This window comes from Desmodus rotundus, chromosome 1 (genome assembly GCF_022682495.2).
Source record: "Desmodus rotundus isolate HL8 chromosome 1, HLdesRot8A.1, whole genome shotgun sequence".
Lineage (NCBI taxonomy): Eukaryota > Metazoa > Chordata > Mammalia > Chiroptera > Phyllostomidae > Desmodus > Desmodus rotundus.
The window spans coordinates 173,749,891-173,757,237 of NC_071387.1; the positions used below are offsets into that span (position 1 = coordinate 173,749,891).

Below are 7,347 nucleotides of genomic sequence, written 5' to 3' on the forward strand. Positions count from 1 at the left end.
CCAACATTAACACATCCGTTAATATTATTCTTGCTACCACCATTTGCACCATTTAATGAACCCTTTCTCTAGATGTGTTTCAAACTCATTCTTTTATCAAGTCCTGAAAGGGAGGGATTATTGTCCTCATTCTACAAGGAAAAGAGGCTGAGGCTCAGAGAGGTTAAATAACTTGTGTAAGATCACATAGCTAGTAAGTGACCAAGCCAAAAACTGAATCTAGGTCTGTTTGATTTTAAAAATCTATGTTTTAGCCACTAAACCAAAATGACTCTCATCAACCATCAACTTGTTCAAAGATTACATCCTTATATACAGAAATGAAATGAAATGGAGCAAACTTCCTGGTAAACTGGAAAGCTGATATCATCCTAAGTCTGATTTTCCTTACTACTTTGATTTTTCCTGTTTGTGCAGATGTTGACAATGTCTCTGCATATAAGCAGTCAAACTGACCGCTAAGTTCCTTCTCTGGACTGTATGCAGCCTTCAGGCCAGCCATTCCTGCTGGAGACATTCTTTGTGGCCAAGTAGCTTTCAGAATTAGGAGCTGTCCCAGAAAACTGGGAGAGCATTTTGTCCTAGTGTGACTTTTTAATGTCAAATTTAAAGGTAAATACTTAGCATACACTTTTCAAACTGTAATGGCAATTGTTGACTCACTGTTTGACTCACCTGGCCCACCCTCTTTGATGAGCCAAGGGTGCAGAAAGTGACCCAGGCAGTAGGACTGTGTTGCTCTGAGCCTTTCCAAATGAAGAAAGATATTCACCTTTTTTTTTTTTTTATCCAGGGTTCCTAATTTCTGGGGTTTCTTTCCAAGAAGCAAGTAGATGAGTAGACCAAGTTAAGACAGGGTAGACAGCAAAGATGTGGTTTATCACGTAAAACTGATTTGACCAGCAGAAGAGCAATAGAATATCCTTATCTTTCTTTTTAAATATTCAGGTTCAAATTCACACTTTTACACACACTGTATTTGTCACCTTTACTGTATCCTTATTGTTCAAAGTCCTCCCCAAACTCTTTCCCCAAACTCTTCCCCAAATCTTCCTCCAGGAGGAACTCATTAGAAAAAAACTTTTTTCTCTATAGTTTCTGACTATAGGTCTTTTACCTCCTTGGTTAAATTTATTCCTAGGTACTTTGTTTTTCTTGTTGCTATAGTAAATGGGATTTTTTCCTAGTTTGTCTTTCTGATAGTTCATTGTTGGAGTACAAATATGCCATCAATTTATGAATATTGACTTTGTATCCTGCTACTTTGCCAAATTCACTAATTAGGTCAAGTAGTTTTGGGTGGAGACTATAGGATTTTCTATGTACACTATCATGCCATCTGCAAATAATGACAGTTTTACTTCCTCCTTTCCAATTTGGATGTCCTTTCTTTCTTTTTCTTGTCTAATCACTGTGGCTACAACTTCCAGTACTATTTTGAATAAGAATGGTTAAAGTGAACCACCCTTGTCTTGTTCCTGATCTTAAGGAAATGCTTTTAGTATTTGCCTATTCAGTATGATGTTGGCAGTAGGTTTTCTGTATATGGCCTTTATTGTATTGAGGTATGCTCCCTCTATTGCCACTTTGCTGAGTGTTTTTTTTTTAATCATAAATAGGTGCTGGATTTTATAAAATAATTTTTCTGCATCTATTGATATATTCATGTGGTTTTTGTTTTTCACTTTGTTTTTTGGTGTATTACATTTAGTGACTTCAGAATATTGTACCATTTTTGCAGCACTGGAATAAATTCCACTTGATCATGGTGTATGATCTTTTTAATGTTTTTCTTGATTCTGTTTGCTAGTATTTTATTGAGGATTTTAGTATCTATGTTCATCAGAGATATTGTTCTGTAATTTTCTTTTCTTGTTGTGTCTTTACCTGGTTTTGGAATTAGGATAATACTGGCCTCATAAAGAGTTTGAGTCTTCCCTCTTCTTTAACTTTTTGGAATACTTTAAGAAGGATAGGAATTAGTTCTTTGAATGTTTGGTAAAATTTGCCTGTGAAGCCATCTTGTCCAGGGCTTTTGTGTGCTGGGAATTTTTTGGTTACTGCTTAGATTTCACTAGTTGTTATTGGATATTCAGGCTTTCTGCTTCTTCTTGATTCAGTTTTGGAATATTGTATTTTTTTAGAAATCTATCCATTTCTCCCAGGTTTCCCAATTTCTTGGCATATCATTGTTCATAGTAATTTCTTACAATCTTTTATATTTCTGTGGCATATGTTATTATATTGTCTCTTTTGTTTCTGATTTTATTTATTTGGGTCCTCTTATTTTCTTTATGAGTCTGGTTAAAAGTTTGTCAATTTTGTTTACCTTTTCAAAGAACAAGCTCCTGGATTCATTGATCTTTTGAATTGATTTTTTAGTCTCTATGTCATTTAATTTTGCTCTGATTTTGATTATTTCTTTCCTTCTACTCACTCTGGGCTTTTTTTGTTGTTGTTCCTCCAGTTATTTTAGATGTAGGGTTAGGTTGTTTATATGAGATTTTCCTATCTTCTTTAGGTAGTCCTGTATTGCTATGAACTTCCCTCTCAGGACTGCCTTCGCTATGTCCCATAGGTTTTGGGTTGTGTGTTCATTCTCATTTGTTCCCAGATACTCTGATTTCTTCCTTGATCTCATTATTAACCCATTCATTGTTTAGTGACATGTTGTTCACTCTCCATGTATTTTAACATTTTTGAGTTTTTTTTCTTGAGGTTGGTTTCTAGTTTCAAGCCATTGTGACCTGAGAAGATGCTTGATATGATTTCAATTTTCTTGAATTTATTGAGGCTTGTTTTGTGTCCTACCATATGGTCTATCTTTGAAAAATGTTTATTGAGCATTTGAAAAGAATGTATATTTTGCTTTTTTGTGGTGAAATGCTCTGTAAATATCAATTAAGTGCATTTGATCTAGGGTGTCATTCAATGCCACAATGTCCTTGTTGATTTTCTGTCTGGACGATCTATCCACTGTTGACAGTGGGATGTTAAAATCCCCTACAATGATTGTATTGCTATCTATCTCGTTCCTAGAGTTCTCTAAGATTTTCCCTATATACTTAGGTGCTCATATAGTGGGAGCACATGTTTACAAGGATCATATCCTCTTGTTGGAAAACTCCCTTAAGTATTATGTAGTCACCTTCTTTGTCTCTTTTATGGCTCTTATTTTGAAATCATTTTGTCTAATAAAAATATTGCTACCACACCTTTTTAATTTATGTCTTTTTGCTTGGTATATTTATTTCCATCCTTTCACCTTTGACCTGTGTGATCTTTGGTTCTGAGGTTTGTGTCTTGTAGACAACATATATGCAGGTCATGTTTTCTTATCCATTCAGCTATCCTATATCTTTTGATTGGAACATTTAATACATACACATTTAAGGTTATTATTGATAGGTACTTATTCACTACCATGTCTTCCTTTTGTGCTTGTGTTCCTTTCTCTCTGTTTCTTTTTCTTAAAGCAGTCACATTAGCATCTCTTGTAATGCTGGTTTGGTGGAGATGTACTTTTAGCCTTTATTTTTCTGGGAAGTTCCTTATTTTACCTTCCATTTTAATGAGGGCCTTGAGGGCCTTGCTGTGTAGAGTAGTCTTGGTAGCAGGTATTTGCTTTTTATTACTTGGAATATGTTGTTCCATTCCCTCCTGGTTTGTAGTTTTTCTGTTGAGAAATCAGCTTACAGCCTTATCAGATCACCCTTGTATATTACTAGCTGTTTCTCCCTTGCTGCCTTTATGATTCTCTCTTTGTCTTTAAATTTTGCCATTTTAATTTAATATGTCTTGGAGTGAGCCTCTTTGGGTTCATCTTGATTGGGGCCCTCTGTGCTTCCTGAACTTGCATGACTCTCTTCCTCATCATATTAGGGAAGTTTTCTGCCATTTTTTTCTTCACACAGATTTTCTATCCCTTGTTCCCTTTCTTTTCTTTCTGGTATCCCTATGATGCAAATATTGTTACATTTCATGCTGTCCCAAATCTCCCTTAAACGACCATCATTCTTCTTGAGTCTTTTTTCATTTCATTGCTCTGACACCCATTTTTTTCTACCTTGTCTTCCAACTTGCTGATTCAATCCTCTGGTTCATCTAGGCTGCTTTTAAATCCTTCTAGTTTGTTCTTCATTTCAGATATTGTATTCTTTGTTTCCTCCTGGTTCTTATTCATGGTTTCTATGTCCTTTTTCATGCTGATATAGTTTCCACTAAGTTCCTTGCAGTTCTCTCTTCAGCACACTTATAACCATTACTTTAAACTCTATGTCTGATAAATTGCTTGCTTCACTTTCACTTAGCACTTTCTTGGGATTCCTCCTTTCCTTTTGGTTAGGGATTGTTCCATTGTTTCTCTATTTTAGGTTGCTCTTTTTGTTTGTTTCTGCATATTAGGTTGATCTGCTTTGGCTGTCTTCATGGGTCGGCTTTCTATAGTAAGGGTCCTGTGGGACTCAGTGGTGCAGACTTCTTGAGCTCCTGAGCTGTGTGCTCTAGGGATGCCCTTTAGGCATTTTAAGTAGGCTCTCTTCTTAGAATTGGGTTGTGGTTGCTTTTGGCTTGTTTGTTTGTGGGAACTCCTCTTTAGCTGGCTGACTGGGAGTCACATCCTCCACCAGGTCCTGTATGCTGTTGTACAGGAAGTGCTTGAAGAAAATAAAACAACCCAGCAAACAAAACCCATACCAGCAAAAGTACCCCCTAACCTCCATCATGAATATTAACAACAAAGGAACTAAGATTTATAAGATGGAAAGAGAATAAGAATATTATATGAAGGGAAAAAGGAATTGAGGTGACTAATGGAAAGAAAAATTATTTTGAGAGGGTGGAGGAAAGAGAAATAATGACAGTAGGAACAGAAACAAGGTGAAGAAAGGGAGAAAATAAAATTTACAATGTAAACTGCATGCGAGAGCAACCTGGAGAGACTTTGACAGCTCAGGTCAGCATAATACCTGCAGCTGCCACTCGCCTTTCCTATAATATCTCAGGACCTGGGCTTGAGAGCCTTCTGCCTGAGTCCAGGTGTTTCCATCAGTTTCCATGCAGATGGATATATTGCATCGACTTTGGTTTAGAGCTTTCACACTTTTTCTGAAAAAGTGCTGAAAAAGCTAAGACATCAGCTTGTTGCCGTCCCTGTGCTTTAGGATAAGGTAAAGTTAGATGTTGTAGACAGCCCGGTCCTCCGTTCCCTTTCCCATCGGATCTGAACACTGGTCTTGGTGGTCATAAGGGGGAAAGTAATACTGAACCTGGCCTCACAGCTCTGGAGCATGCGGGGCTAGTTTCAAACAAGGTTAAAAAAAATTTTACAATGTGATTATAATTGAATTATAATTATAATTATAGGGATTGAATAGGGCAAATGAAGTAAGAAAAGGGAAAAGTACAATATGAAGTTTGAAAAGAAAAAAATAATGAAAATATGGAACCTAATGGAAGAAAAACAACCACTCCACTGCAGTCATATCCATGACAAAAGAGCAAAGATTAATAAAGGTGGAAAGAGAATAAGAATATTTTTAAAAGAAAAAAGAAAGAAAAGAAAAATAGATATAGTGAGATGCCTAAATTAAAGAAAAATAATTTTGAGAGGATAGAGTAGAGGGAGGAGGAATAATAAGCATAAGGGTAAGAAACTGTGCTAAGAAAGGGATAAAATAAAATTTAAAATGAAAATAAGACAGGGCAGGAGGAAGGCAAAATGGATTAGGACAGGGGAACAGTAAAATATGAGATTTAAAATAAAAAATAGTGAACAACTAGGAATAAAATTGAAAAAATGCAACAACATCCCCAATATTAATGACAACTGAGCAAATATTAATAAAGATGGAATGAGGATAAGAATATTATAAGAAAGGGAAAATGAATGTGAAATGACTTATGGAAAGAAAGATGTTTTTGAGAGGATGAAGGGAGGAGAAATAGTAAGAGTGAGAAATAGAAACAAGGTGTAGAAAGGGAAAAATTAAATTTAAAATAAAAATAAGAAAGAGAAAGATGAATACAAAATAAAGAGAAGGGAAGAGTAAAATATGAGATTTGAAATAAAACTAAAATAAAAATTTAAAGTAATAATAAAATAAAAAATAATGAAATAACGGGAACAAAATTGAAGGCAAAGAAACAATGTTCAAAAGCTATGCAGGAGAAAAATAATGCAAATAGAGAAAAAGAATGAGGTGAAATTTGTCTCAGTAGAGTCTAGTGTTTGTTTGCCTACTGTCTTCTCCTTCTGGACCCATCCCTGGTAATATCAGCTGGTGACCTCGTCTAGCTTTAGGCAGCCTGTTCGAGGCTACAAGTGATCCACAGTCTTTAACTGTCTCCTTCAGGCTTGGCTGGTCCTCGCTGCTGTGCCCTGCTGGCTTTTTCTCAGTACAAGGCCCAGGGGTGGGTCATCTAACAACTGACAACACTGTATGTACCACCTCCACATGCAATAAGAACATCTCTCATGTTCTCCTTCTCTCTCTCTATTATGTATATGTATGTATGTACATATATACACACATGTACACATGTGTATACATGCATATGTGTACATATGTATATAATACAGATGTGTATATATGCATATATTTGTATATATGTGTGTATATACACATCATATATATGCTAATTTTCTAATATTGATATTCTAGTTTTATTATGTAAATGAATGTCCTTATTCTTAGTAAATGCACATTGAAGTATTTACTGTTAAAAAGGCATCATATCTGCAACTTAATACCAAATGGCTCTGAAAATTTATAATAGTGTATGGCTGTGTGTGTGTAGGTAAAATATCCAGCGTTTTTTTCTGGTACTATTACTACAACTTTCTCTAAGTCTGAAATTATTACAAAAAATAATATTCAGTGGAGGAATACGAATTAATGAAGCTAAGCCTTTGTAGCCATTGGAAGGATTTGAGTATATTTTCTGTAGCAGCAGTCCCCAAGCTTTTCAGCACCAGGGACTGGTTTCATGGAAGACAAATTTTCCACAGACTGGGGGGGAAGGGGGATGGCTGCGGGATGATTCAAGCTCATTACATTCAAGCTCACTACATTCAAGCTCACCTCTTGCTGTGTGGCCCAGTTCCTAGCAAGCCTGGACTGGTACAGGCCCAAGGCCAGGAGGTTGGAGACCCCTGTTCTGGAGGCTTTACTGTCTCATAATCATTGTTTCTGGGGGAATCCTATTTCAATGACTTGCTCTGCCCTTGTTGTTGGGATGTGACTGGCTACAAATGCCACCAAGTTTAAAGTAATGTTATTCTTATGAGAAAGTGTACCTTTGAGTTGCATCTAAGTCACTTTGCCTTTTTTGGGGAGAATCTTGTGA

At 36.1% G+C, this 7,347-nt stretch overlaps 1 non-coding gene and 1 pseudogene across 1 annotated transcript; both read left to right on the forward strand.

Annotated features, from left to right (window-relative positions):
- Positions 1-4,894: 4,894 nt before the first annotated feature.
- On the forward strand, positions 4,895-4,997 carry LOC112321244 (small nucleolar RNA SNORA44; annotated as a pseudogene).
- Positions 4,998-5,195: 198 nt separating this feature from the next.
- LOC112321187 (small nucleolar RNA SNORA61) lies at positions 5,196-5,312 on the forward strand. The gene has a single exon (XR_002976483.2). It is a non-coding gene; the product is annotated as a small nucleolar RNA SNORA61 (small nucleolar RNA).
- Positions 5,313-7,347: the final 2,035 nt, after the last annotated feature.